Genomic DNA, 14,162 nt, shown 5'->3' with positions numbered 1-14,162 from the left:
CTCTATCGATGGAGGATCCCTTTAATTACCATGAGTGGCAGCCCTTGATGAACATCCATGAATCTGTCTAATCCCCATTTAAAGCCATCCAGGCTTGTGGCCATCACTACCCCCCCCCCCCCGGCCCAGCAGTGTGTGCTACAACTTAATTACTCATTGTGTAAAGAAGTATTTCCTTTTGTCTTTCTAGAATCTATTGAGATAAGTCCAGTGGCACCTTAAAAATGAACAGCATATGAGTTTTCATGAGTCACACTTACTTTTCCAATTACTATTGCCGTTCAGGGCTTTTTTTCTGTGAAAAGAGGTGGTGGAACTCAAGACCGCACAATGATGTCACTTTGGGTCAGCTGGAACAAGGGTAGAGTTTATTAAAGTTTGAATTGCCCTTGGTGAAAATGGTCACATGGCCGGTGGCCCCGCCCCCTGATCTCCAGACAGATCTCTGTTCGGAGATCGGGGGCAGGGCCACCGGCCATGTGACCTTTTTTAAGAGGTGCCGGAACTCCATTCCACCGCATTCCCGCTGAAAAAAAGCCCTGTTGCCGTTCAACTTCACTAGGTACCTCCAAGGAACAGGGAGCTAAAGTTCTCTGTATCTACTTTCTCCACTAAATGAATAATTTTCTAAACCTTTATTGTCCTTCCTTAGTTGCCCTTTTCAAAAAAAAAAAATGGAAAAGCCCGAGTCCTCACTCCTCAGCCTGTCGTAGGAATGGTACTTCAATCCATTAGTTTCTTTGCTCCTTTCTTCACTTTTTCTAGCTTTGCAATATACTTTTTGAGAGGTATGGCAACCAGAATTGTATGATGGTGAACAGTACCCTCAAGTCACAGCTCATGTATGGCAACCCCTAGTGGGGTGTTCATGGCAAGAGACTAACAGGGGTGGTTTGCCATTGCCTGCCTCTGCCACCCTGGTCTTCGTTGGAGGTATCCCATCCAAGTACTAACCAAGGCTGGCCCTGATTAGCTTCTGAGATCTGATGAGATCAGGCTCACCTGGGCTATCCAGGTCAGGGTCAGAATTGTATAGAGCGTTTCAAATGAGGCCACACCATACATAATGATAATGGCTATTTTCGTCTCAATCTCTGTCATTCTCTTGGTTTTGTTTGAACAAGTTTTATGAAAGGATCTCTCAGGAAATGAGAGATTTTCCATGTGTGAGTGTCCCATTTGTGTGTTATACATTATAAGTTTTGTTTCCCACAACTTAAGGGTTGTCATGTATGCCCCATCATTTCTCACGTTCTTGATTTCATCAGTATTTATAGGTATATTGACCCCACAAAATTAGAAACACAGAGTCAATTATAGGGTAGGTTTTATTGTACCAAAATTGCCTTTAAAACGTTGGAAGCAAAATTTCAAATTACACATTCTCTGTAAACTATAAAGATTATTCAGCTATAACGATTATGCCTGCTGTCATGACAGAGCCCCCTTAGAGCTTGTGTGTTCGTGAGGATGCTTGTGTCACAATCAGGGGTCATTTCGTAGAAAAAGAGCTGCAGGAACTCATTAGCATAACTCATTAGCATATGCCACACCCCCTGACATCACCTATTCTGGCTGTTTTGGACCCAATTCTGGCCATTCAGGTCTGAAATTGGGCCCAAAATGGCAAAAAGGGGCTGAAAGGGGGCCCCAAATGGTCAAAATTGGGCCGCTGCTGAGCAGGAGAGTGATCCACCACCCATCAGAGGCCCGATCCTGGCCGTTTTGGGACCAATCCTAGCTGTTTTAGGCCTGATCCTGGCCGTTTTGGGCTCAATCCAGGCCAAAATGGGCCCAAATGGCCAAGAGTCAGGTGGGCGGGGAACTGCGTTCCTGCTCATTCCCTCTCAAAATGAGCCCTGGTCACAATAATTCTCTCTATTTGGAAAGTTATCGTGTCTGAGAGAAAGCTAGGCCAGAAGACTTCTCACAGACATACATGTGCAGAATTATTGACATGAGAAACTTCCAATGTATGTTCTCCAACATTCATTCTGAACTGCTTCTCTCCTGTGCCGACTATACTATATACTCTCTAAATGTTTGCACCAGCTCCTAAGTGTTTAGCTTATACACTATCTCAGTCTATGCTTCTAATTTATCCTGTAGATGAAGCCAGCTGCATACAACCTTTGGTTTTCTTATTCACTTTAGAATATGATGACCAATGTGCTTTTCAGTACCTTTTGTTTAAAAGAGGTAAGACTTTGACGGCTTCAGAGAGGCACCCTTTCTCGATCAGATTTTCTTTGGGGAATTCTCTGGGGATCTCAGGGGCGTCAGGGAGAAAAGGGTAACATTTTTCAAAATTACATGTCCGTGGCTCACACACAACCAATATTTGCCCGCCATTGATCTGGCTTCCCTTGTGGTTACTCATTAATTGCAGCCTAAGGTTCAAAGTTCCGCCTTTTGTTTAAAAACTGATTTCATGGCTAGGGCATGTCCTCATCTAATCTAACAAGCAGTTGAGGGCCAAACAGGGAAAGGAGGAAGAATTTCCTGAGGGTTAGGCAGAAAAAAATGGCTTTCGTCCATTTAAAAGAAATCAAAAGGTTTATGATTTTCTAAATAAATAAATGAATCTTTACTATTTGTTTACAAAATTTGCCTTTCTTGCCATCAGGGCCACCAAGACAGCTACAAAGGTACTTTCAAGTCATAACTTTATTGGGACTATCTAAGGTCCAAACGCCCTGACCAGGATAGACCAGATGGTCCTGATCTCATTAGATCTCAGAACTAAACAGGGTCGGCCATGGGAAGTAATTGAATGGGAGACCTCCAATGAACACCAGAGTGGCAAAGGCAGGCAATGGCAAACCATCTCTGTTAGTCTCTGGCCTTTAAAACTCCACCAGGAGTTGCCATAAGTCAGCTATGACTTGAGGGTGCTCTCCACCTAGGTCCAAACTGTGCATCATTTTTCCAGATGTAAAATGAACTGCAAAAATCAGCCACTAGGGTCCCCCATGTGTCACACTGAAGAATGGGAGCATTAGCTGTTCACCCCACTTACTGTTTCCTCCATCAGAAGATGGATCCCTCCCCAAACACACTTGTAGCTTTAGGCCTCCGGATGGATGAAGGTGCATTAGTGTGCAAGCATCTCAGCTATTCGGTACTCTTCTGCATATTGGATGTTTAGCTTTTTAAAAGGTGGGAATTGAAATATGACATTGGGCACTGTGGAACACTGACGTCTGTAGAGGATCTCAAGGTGCAGGGACTCTAAAGCTTGTTTGGGCAGAAAAAGTCATGCTCCAAGCATTTGTTGCAAGCCTGACTTTTTGTTGTAATGATTATGTATGAATTGTGTTTAGTGATTTTTTTTCACATCTCTGTTATAATCGTGTATTTCTTCCTTTCTGAAAACAATCGGCCATATTATATGTTTGATTACATTGCTGTAAATTGAGATTGGGCTTTTGTTTTGATTGATTTCCCTCTTCGCTCAGTTGCCCAATTTCATTCTCATGCCGATTTTAAAAAAATTTGAAATAGTAATATACAATACATTTTAGAAGCATTTAGACACCAAAGGTAAACTTCCAAGGAGAGAAAACCACATATTCGAAGTACGAAAGGTATCAGCTTCCATTAATTGTTTGTTTATTAAATATTTAACAAGTTGAATATTTCATTACAATAACTTCATTTCCTCACATTGATCTTTTGCTATCAGGAAAACAAAAGCCAATAATTTCCTTCATGTCTCTTAAGAAAATAAGTGGAAAATGATTATGTTGTTAATCAAAAGCAGCTTTCCCTCTTCTACAAATTAAATACAAACATATTTTTGAAAGCAATTGGGATCATGAAAATTACTATAGTGTCTAAGATAATCTTCGAACGGTTGGGATTTTTTTTAAAGCAAAAGAATTGTTTTAGAGTGCTTCCAGAAGCAGTTTTACAAACTATTACGAAACACAGCAAATTTTATCTGGAATGTTTGAAACCTTTCCCCTTTTGGAAGTTGTCCCTTTTCAGACTGCAAGATCAACTGAAAGATAAGTTTCAAAAATGGAGAACACAGCAGCATTTTAGCAGAGATACAAAATTGCTCACATTTCCTTTTATGATTGCAAAAGTACAGAAATGAAAAAGGAATACATTTCACTGGATGTATGCAGAACTTGTATACTTAAAGCAAAACAAAGGAAAAAATCAGTGGCCAAATGTTAGGACAGTTAAGGTTGATTAAGCTCAAGTTTAGATTCTTAAAACAACAACAACAACCAAAAACGGCATCATAATATAAAATATCCTGATTTGTTCTCCTAGAGAAAAGGAGATCTTGAGTGAATTTCTTCCCTTGCACACATCTCTTCTGATGTTTTTGTTGGTGAAATCAATGGGACTTAAAAATCTCAATCGTACCATTAAATTATGCCTGATCATGGTTTGAATGATGTTCACAGGATTGGAATTACTCCCAGGATAGCCTGCATCTGAGCTTAGGTTTTCCAACATTGGTTAGGCAAAGGCTGGGAGATTTAAGGGGTGGTGCCTGGGAAGGGTGGAATTTGGGGAGGATATGATGTCACTTCTGGGTGATGCTCTAGGAGTTTCCCCTAATGTCTATGCCAAAGGCCAAAGAGACTAGGGAAAATTCATAGAGTGTCACTACAGAAGCCATTCCCTCCCCCACTACTCAGTTTCTTGAGATTGGGTCTGGGAACAGGAAATTCGCTGCTGGGCTTGGGGCAATTTGAAAGCCAAGCTGAGCCTTGACCCCAATTAACTCTGCAGGCAAGTGGCAGTGTTAAGCTCCATCCTACTTGTCAAATATTTCATCAGGATGGACACATTAGGAGCTTCACTTGTCTTTCATTGGTTCCTTATTTGGAAGCTGAACTAAATCCAAAGCACCCTTCAAATTAGGATCCTGTCTTGTCTCTACTGGGACAGTTTTCTCTTGCTTCTCTTAATTTAGCCCTAGAGATTGTCTGAGTTGGTTGTCTCATTGGCTGAACTAGCCTTTTACCTCTTGCGATTCAGGGTCAAGCTGAAACATGAAGGTGAAACAAGCTGAAATGTCCTTTATCCCAAAATGAAAACATGGTTCTATTATAAGAAAAGGATTTTCTGTCCTACGGCATCCTAGAAGGAAAACTCGGGGACTGCCTTGATGGCAGAAAAACCCTTAAAGTTATCACCGTAGCATCCAGCCATCCCGGCGGTCATCTTCCTTATTTATGGAGCTAAAGGAACTGTCATGAAGGCTCCTAGAACCTCCTCAGTTAGTTGGTTCACAGCATATATTATGGAGACTACAAGGCATTATTTATTTAGTACATTTTTTTAATCTCGCCCTTTCTCAGAGGAGCTCACTGCACCGTTTGCAGGGTTCTTCCCATTATTTTATCTTCTCAACAACAATGGAGAGGTAGGTTACTTATAGAGTAAGCGAGTGACTGGCCCAAGGTCACCCAGCGAGCTCTCATGGCAGAGTAGGGATTCGAACCTAGGACTCGCAGATCCTATCCCAATATTCTACACCATACTGGTACTATCACCTCATTTATTGAAAGTGTTCCACACCTTGGAGGATCTTTCCTTACCTCATAGTACTTGCTGGGCAATCCATTCTAGAGCCACAAGCAAGGCCACCTCTTCTTCCCTTCCCATGTTCACCAAATACGGTAAAATCAATGCTCTTTCCGTAGCCTTCCATAGAAGGGAACTTCAGAGATTATGAAAGCCTTTAAATCTAGGCAAGATGCTCTCTTTCTGAGCAACGGTACACTATTTTGCTGTGCCCTCATGCTTAGACCACTATATACTACAAGTACGGACAATGGAGAACTTGCTTATTTGTGATTTTTGTTCTATCTTCTTCTAGATCTCCCCCCTGCTAATTTTATTCTGCTGAGACTTTCTGGGTCTTCATTTCATTGCTTGGATTAGGTGGTGCAGGCTTTCTGAGCTAGATGAGGAACATGTTGGTTGATGCAGTTACTTAGTTTGGTTCACTTTTTCCACTAGGAAGCACCTCTCACCTCCTCCCAAGAAGACCAAGTGATGTAGTAGTTTAGTCCAGACCCTGGCTAAGTCCTAGCAGATGTGGAGGATAACTATCTCTTTGGGAATTCTCAAAAACAGGATTGGGCTCGGAGCCAAAAAAGAAAAAACAACAACAACAAACCTGCACTTGACAGAGGCACACAGCCTCACTGGCTAAAACAATAGTGGGACTGAATCTCCTCTTTCTGGCAGGATGGATTTATTAAAACCAAGGCAATATAAGTCACTGATTTAAGTCAAGTTTCCCTTTTTGGAATTTATGTATTTCCTTAACAAGTATATGTACTAAACATGATTAAAATATATACTGGTTTGCAGGGCATTTTTCTGGGAAAGGAAGTGATGGAACCCAGTGGTGGAACTCAGGACCACACAATGACGTCACTTTGGGTCAGCTGGAACAAGGGGGGAGTTTTTTAAAGTGTAAACTGCCCTTGGGGAAAATGGTCACATGGCTGGTGGCCCCGCCCCCTGATCTCCAGACAGAGAGGAGTTTAGATTGCCCTCTGCGCTGCTCCAGCGGTGCGGAGGGCAATCTAAACTCCTCTCTGTCTGGAGATCAGGGGGCGGGGCCACCGGCCATGTGACCATTTTCAAGAGGTGCCAGAACTCCGTTCCACCGTGTTCCTGCTGAAAAAAAGCTCTGCTGATTTGCAACTGAATACAGCCTTTATGCCTTCTAGGGCAATATTTCCCAAACTTTTGGTCATACAGTCCACCAGCCTTTTGGTGTTGCAAAATTTTAAATCTGCATGACAAAAAACAGATTCCTGTTTGTCTTGCTGTGCTTGTGCAAAACTACTGTATGGCATCAATTATTGAAAGTGAATGTTGTAATCCTCTACATAGGATAGTTTCAGGTGGGTAGCTGTGGTGGCCTGCAGTAGAACAGCAAAATTCAAGCCCATTCTTATCTCATTACAGATGTGAATTTCTGCCCTAACCAAGCTGCATTGTGCCATTGCACCTTTGTATCCTCCGTCCTGACACCCTCCCTTGCAAAACCCTTCTCACTAGGATTGCCGAGCCTCTGATGGGGGCAGGGGATCCCCTGCTCCTAGCCTCCAACCCCTGCCATCACTCACTTGGCCAGTGAGCGGAAAAGGTACAGGAATGGGCTTCCCAGGGCACGCTCCTGGAGCAGCATGACGACATCACTCCTAGGAGAGATGACATTGCGCAGGCCCCAGAAGTGCTCCTGGACGGGCCAACTGGGCCTCTTTGGGGGCCCAAATTGCCCCGGTGCAAAGCCCAGTAGCACTCCCAGGGCCTGTGTGATGACATCACTCCTGGAAGTGACATCATTGCACCATGAGCACATGTGCACGAGAAGAAACTGGAGGTAAGTGCTGTCCCCCCCTTCCACCAGGAGGGTAAGGAGACCTGACAACCCAACTTTCCACCTTCTGGCTGCGAAATAAAGACTCGAGGATCTCCATTCATACTTGGATCTGATGAAGGGAGCGTTGACTCTCAAAAGCTTATACCCTGTAAAACTTACTATGTGGACATCCCTTTGAATAAAGGTGTACTTCCAACTGTATATAGAGTGAGTTTGTAACTGTTCAGAACTTCTTGCAGACACTCTGGGAAAAGAGTCCCCCTCCCACCCTCTGCATATAGTGGAAAGTAGATGTCCCTGTGGCTCAGTCTAATTTGTGAAGGGAACGCCCATCCAGAGAGCAGGTGCTTAGAGCTCAGTGGATGGTCCTAGAGAGGTACAGGAAGACATCTCCTGTCCCTTTGATGACTTACCAGACCATGGGCCCAGTCAGACGCCTACATTAATAAATGAGACCCTTGAATAAAAGCAGCATTTATCATTCTTGGCTTCAGATATTTGTCCCACCGAGTTCTCTTTTACATAGGAAAGCAATCTTCCATTAAAGTGTTTTTAGACAGTGGGTAACAATTCAGATTGAAGAGACTGATGGTGCAATTCTACGCACAGTTACCTGACCACAGTGGGACTTACTTCTGAGCAACTGTGCGTAAGATTGGGCTGTGTCTGGCAATTTTACATGTTTGTATTAAGTTCAGATTAGCTTCTAAACATTTTTTAAAATGGAATAATTGAAATTATAAAGAAAAAAATGATTTTTAAATGGATTTTTATTCACCCTGCAAATGCTATCATTGAATAGGGGTGGAAACGCACAACATGGGGGACACCTGGCAGGTGCCAGAAATCAAAGGCATCCCAGAGGTCTCCGTATCACCACCACAGAGGCCCCTGAACACAGGCTACCAGGTGAGAAGCAGCAAGGAGGAGGAACCTGAGCTGCCCAGAATCCAGAAAAGGGTGGGCATGAATTATGGGTCACCAGTAAATACTGTTCTTGATCTTAAAAAAAAAAATCAAAGGAACACAAATGAAGACTGCTTCTGAGACGGTTCGGTCACTGTGTGGTGAAGTATAGTTTGGAGAGATACAGGGTATGGCTAGATATACAGGATTTCCAAATTAAACCGAGGATGGATTCCTGTGCTTTTAAGAGTTGTTTAAATTCTCTTGTACGAGAAATGGAAGGGTCTCCTTCCTCTGCAAGAACTGAAATCACAGAGATTCTGCTCTCCACTACTTATTAGGTTGAGATACACAACAAGAGACTTTTTCAAACACAACCCCATTTCTCCCAAACATTCCCATCATGTACAGTTGTATATTTTTAGTGCAGCAGCCGCCCCCGCCCCTCCCCAGGAAGTTCTTAAAAGCAAATAATGATTTTTTTAAAACGTCTCCTTTTACAACTGCATTTGGCCATTGTATGCACCCTGACATCTTTCTATTTATTTTCATTTTACTTAACAGGAAACTAAAGTGACACAATGATGGGCAGGCTTCCGATTTAACAGTTCGATCCTAAGCAGAGTTATATCATGTTAGCAGTGCAATCCTAAGAAGAGTTACTGCAGTCTAAGCCCATTAAAATGAATGGGTTTAGACTGGAGTAACTCTTCTTAGGATTGCACTATAAATCTACGGAAATCAATGAGTTTAGAAGGATGTAACTCTCCTTAGGACGGCACTGTCACTCACAGTCTCTACCAAAATGGATAGGTAAAGAAATCTTGCTTATCTTTTCCACAGGCTAAATGCAGACTCAACAGTTCTACAACTTGGATGCTACCCAAGAGAACATGTTGGAGATGGAATTTCTGCAGTCATGCTCTAAACAACACCAAGGCCAAGCACACAAAACAGAGACAGGTCTACTCATTTACACTGGTGTACAGCGTGGGTGTGGGTGGAGGGCAGGTGTGGATGGGGCTAGTTTGGGCAGCAGCATCCTCTACTGGTTTGTTAAGGATATCAACCTAAAAAAAAAGACATCCAAGATGCGACTGAGAAGTGAGATTTATTCCGTTTCCTGCAGAAGTAAGTCCAATGGTATTCATTCGCCTTGCTCTAAGGAAAGGTCTTTTGGATTGTAGCCTGTGCCACATAAACAGAACACAGTAAACTATCTGAGTGTGCCCAGCACATCTAGACACTCGTAATTTCTTAATTGACCTCAGTAAAAGGTACTTTACTGTGCAATCCTACGATTTCAATGGGTTTAGACGGGAGTAAGTGTGCATAGGATTGCACTGTTAGGTACAGAGGGAGAACTCAAATTACAACCATATATTTCTGCTGTTATAGGTGACATCCAGAAGCAGGCAAACTTTTAAACTGGCTGAGGAAAACCTGAAAGATGGCTGTCTTTAATCATCTCATGAGGTCTGAGAAAAATTATTTGGATGAGCTGGCTCAGGGAACCAAACCAATGAATTCACGTGGCTTGGTCTAAAAAATATCCATTCATAAAGAACACAGGGGAGGGCCTGCTGGATCCGAATAGTAATCCATGTAGCCCACCATCTCGATTCATTTACTGACCAACTAGTTGCTCTGCATGGCCAACAACCAGCAGCACAGAGGCCAATGCCTCCCCTTGATGTTGCCTCTTAGAGCCAGTTTGGTACAGTGGTTAAGAACAGGGCTCTAATCTGGAGAACTGGGTTTGATTCTCCACTCCTCCGTTTGAAGGCAGCTGGGTGACCTCGGGTCAGTCACAGCTGTTTGGAGTTCTCTCGGCTCCACTCACCTCACGGGGTGATTCCCATGAGGATAATAACACGCTTTGTAAAACACTGAGTGTGGCATTAAGTTGTCCTGAAGAGAGGTATATAAATCAAATGTTGTTGTTGCTGTTATTATTCAGAGGTTTACTACTTATGGAAGCAGGTGTTCCCCTTATTCCTTATGGCTGATAGGCATTGATGGATTTATCTTCTACTGAGGTGTTCAATCCCTTATTTTTTCCCCATTTTTACCAATGCCGGGTATGTTTAGATGTGCTGAGTTATTTTTTAGCTGTATAATTTGCCTATCGTAACAGCTAATTGTTTATAAGGGGAAGAGGATCAGAAACAGACAGTTGTGAAGCGGGATGCCAAAGGCACAAAGGTCCAAAAAGGCACATTCCACAGGTGCACAATAGCAAACACCAGGGGAAATCATGGCAGCGGGAACTTCATCTCTGTTGCCACGGAGACAGGCGAGCTGTCTCCACAGGAGCAGAAATGCCCGTGATAATTCTCTTCTGTCAAATCATTGCCCCCCCCCCCATACAGGTTTCATGCTTCAGAAAGGTTAGCCCTGCACCGAGATCTTTGGGGTTCTGTTCTGTGGCACCGGAAGTGAACAAGCCAGGTTATCGCATTCTGATGCTGCAAGAGGAGGGACATATTAAAGTGAGGTTGATCGGCCACTCAAAGTCTCATCTCCTCATCCAGCCAGCTTATCCTTCAGTCCTTATCCTTCAGTCTCAGACCCGATCTGATGTTCTGTCTCCCATCTAATTTTACATCAGGAAAAAAATTCTGAGGGAGTCTTCTAGTCAGTTGGTCTTTCAGTGGTAGTTCTGTTCCTCAGGCCTGGCTCACTCATGACTGAGAGCTCTCTCTGGCAATTTAAGATTCCCTTTTTTAATCGGAGGGTCTGTGAACATGGGCATCACAGGGCCAAGCTACAAGTGACGCCTGACACTAGTTGGACACTTGTCAGCTTCCCTCAAGTTTTGATGGGAAATGTAGGTGTCCTGGTCTTGCAGCTTGGCTCTCCAACGGCTGCCCAATGGACTTCTCAACTGTCTCTTGTCCAACATTCCACCAAGCTGCCTACATTTCCCATCAAAACTTGAGGGAAGCTGACAAGTGTCCAACCTGTGTCTTTCGTCACTTGTAGTTTGGCCCACAGTCTGGGAGAGAACAAGGTATTTCAATGTTTATTTATAAGAGGGGTAAAAATCTCTCTCAGGCTCTGTTTTCAAGAGCTTGTCCTTGAAGCACCTGCTCCCCCTATTTACATTTCCACAGATTTTACTCTGGCTAATGCCCACCCCATTTGGAGTTTTTTGCTAATGCATGTGTAAATGTTAGGGTTGCCAGCTCCAAGTAGGGAAATTCCTGGAGGTTTTGGGGGTGGAGCCTGGGAAGGGTGGGGTTTGGGAGGTGAGGGACCTCAGCAGGGTATAATGACATACAGTCCACTCTCCAAAGCAGCCATTTTCTTCAGGAGAACTGACCTCTGTCAGCTGGAGATCAATTGTAATTCCAGGAGATCTCCAGCCGCCACCTGGAGGCTAGCAACCCTAGTAAATGTGGACCACCACCAAGAAAGCATGGTAGTCAAACCTGGGTGCAGGCAGGAATCACAAGCAGTGTATGAAGACTGAAAGTTGTTTGAGAGCATCTACTGGCCCATGCAACAATGGGATGTACAATGCCATACTAAACAAAGGTCTATAGCCATTTAAACAAACAGCCCTAGACTGGAGTTACATACATAGAATTACACGAGTAACCTTTTCTGAGACAATAGAATGGAGGAAAGCTAGAAAAGGTATGATTTCCCCCCCCCCCAACACAAGCATAGCTTCTCCCATGTCTCTCGTCTCTCATTTAAATTATTTCTCAACTGCCTTTCTACCTGAAGATGCTTGAGGTGATGTACAAAGTTAGTAACAGATACAACCATTTCACTACACCCATAACCCCCCAAAACATTTTATAAAAATAAAAACAAGTACCTGACAATAAATGTCATCCCTCTTCTTCAAGCCAATTCAAAGGCCTTTCAGAAAAGGTTTTAATTCAGTCCAGAAGGCCTGTAGAGATGTTGATAAGCAGCCTCCTGAGGGAGGGAGTTCCACAGTCCAGATGTGGTGAAAGAAAAAGCCCTCCCACAATTACCAGCCAACCCGACCTCAGCAAATCCTGCTTGCTGTAGGAGAGCACTGTCATGGATTTTAGACACTGAGTAAGTCCATAGTATGGATCCAGCCTTCCTCCTGGGAGCTTTTCTGCAACTTAAATAGCTCTTCTGTTGGAGGAAGAACCCCTTTGTTCAGTGGAGTGGCGATCTATCTTGCTACATTTTTAATGGCTCCCCCAATCGCAAAATTGGTCCCTCTTAGTTTGTGTTAGGATAATCTGGGTTTGGGAGGTGGTACAATAAATACCTAAGCCATCTTTATTATTTTGTTATTGCCCTTTGACCTCTGGAGCCTTTTAAAAGTCCTTTTTAATATCTATGAGGGGAGCCCTTCCTTTAAGCACCTACCTTGCAGAGCAATCCTAAGCAGAGGTACTCCAGTTTAAGTCCATTGAAATCAGTGGGTTCAGATGGAGTAACTCTGTTTAGGATTGCGCTGTTGGTGAGATTGGCAGTGACCTACAGGAAGTCCTTTAGAGGACTTCCCATCTTGCCTTCCCTCAGGATGTAAGATTGGTACCATCTTTGCAGGCCTTCCACAGAAATTCCAAAAGGAATCAAGTAATTCTTCAGCATACCACCTCTCTTTTCAATGGATCTTCTGTTAGTTTGAAGATATTTTAAACATTTGAATTTTTAAAATTATTACAATAAGCTCTTGTGGGGGGTCTGTTAGTTCCCCAAAAGAGGTGAAAAAAAATCTGTCAAATAATATCAAGGGATCAAATTTTAGCTTGAGAGATTTATTCTCTTCCCCACTGATCCTCTCCGTCTACTGGGGCTAATACAAAGTCGCAGGCACTAATGGATTTTATTTCTTAGTACATGTGGTTGGGTAGGGGAGGAAAAATACATGTACCAACGAACCAAGGAAAGCTGAGTTGTTATAGGCCACACAACTTGACACAACAGCGTCAGATTCATGTGGCAGAATCAAAGTGCCACTGAAACACTATAAAAAGCAGAGGTGGGGGGAAATTTAAAATTTATTATGGGTAGGCAGGAGGGGAGTGCTGAATTTTTATGAGGACCTCCGATTAAACCTCACTGTACGATGGGAAGGATAGCAGAAATGTGCTGAACCCTGTGGTAAGTGCAGGTCTGATTGGCTCCAATCAGATTTGCTGTTGCACCTACCCTCTGATCCAAAACACAATACATGTATACATCCTATTAACTTTAGATACCAGAATCCTGACCAACAGAATAGCCAGGTTTCACTGTCTGTGCAGATTTCAGTGTCTATTACAAATGGAAGACAATCAATACATACTTCCAAAAAACACTGGAAAAAGGGCCCTCCCTGTCCTTTTGCCTAGCCCCTGGATTTGTTCTCCATTTTGACATTGTGGACTGTTAAAAATGATGGCCAGAAATCCATGGCCTCTTTCATGAAGCTTGCTAAACAGTCGCTTTCAGTAATGCTCATATTTACCATTACCACTGCTGACCGAAATACTGAGATGCCTACCGCGGTAGAAACCTAAAAGGCAGGAGGTAATACTGTAACTTTTTAAAAGACTTCCTATTTGTAAGTTTGTATGTTGGGTGTAGGGGGCAGAATGTAGAACAGAAACTGAATGCATTTTCCAGTCTGTTGGTTTTCCACTGGTGCGATGCGACCCAGAAATGGGTCATAACAAAGTCAAGTTGCACCAACAGCTGCTGTTCTTGACTTCTCTTTTTTTCTTAAATACTTAAAAAGAGAAAGAGACTGTAGAATGGAGTAGAGCAAAGAGATTAAGGAATACAGAAAGGGTGAGTTTGAAAAACAGAGCATGCAACTTCAAAGGAGAAGGATAGACTTTTATGATGACTACTTTTTTTCAAAATAAAAAAGTGGGTCCCATGTTGCAGGCCAAGACTAAAGGTG

This window comes from Eublepharis macularius, chromosome 8 (genome assembly GCF_028583425.1).
Source record: "Eublepharis macularius isolate TG4126 chromosome 8, MPM_Emac_v1.0, whole genome shotgun sequence".
NCBI lineage: Eukaryota > Metazoa > Chordata > Lepidosauria > Squamata > Eublepharidae > Eublepharis > Eublepharis macularius.
The sequence above is the reverse complement of the archived record's forward strand: the minus strand, read 5'-3'. Positions refer to the sequence as shown.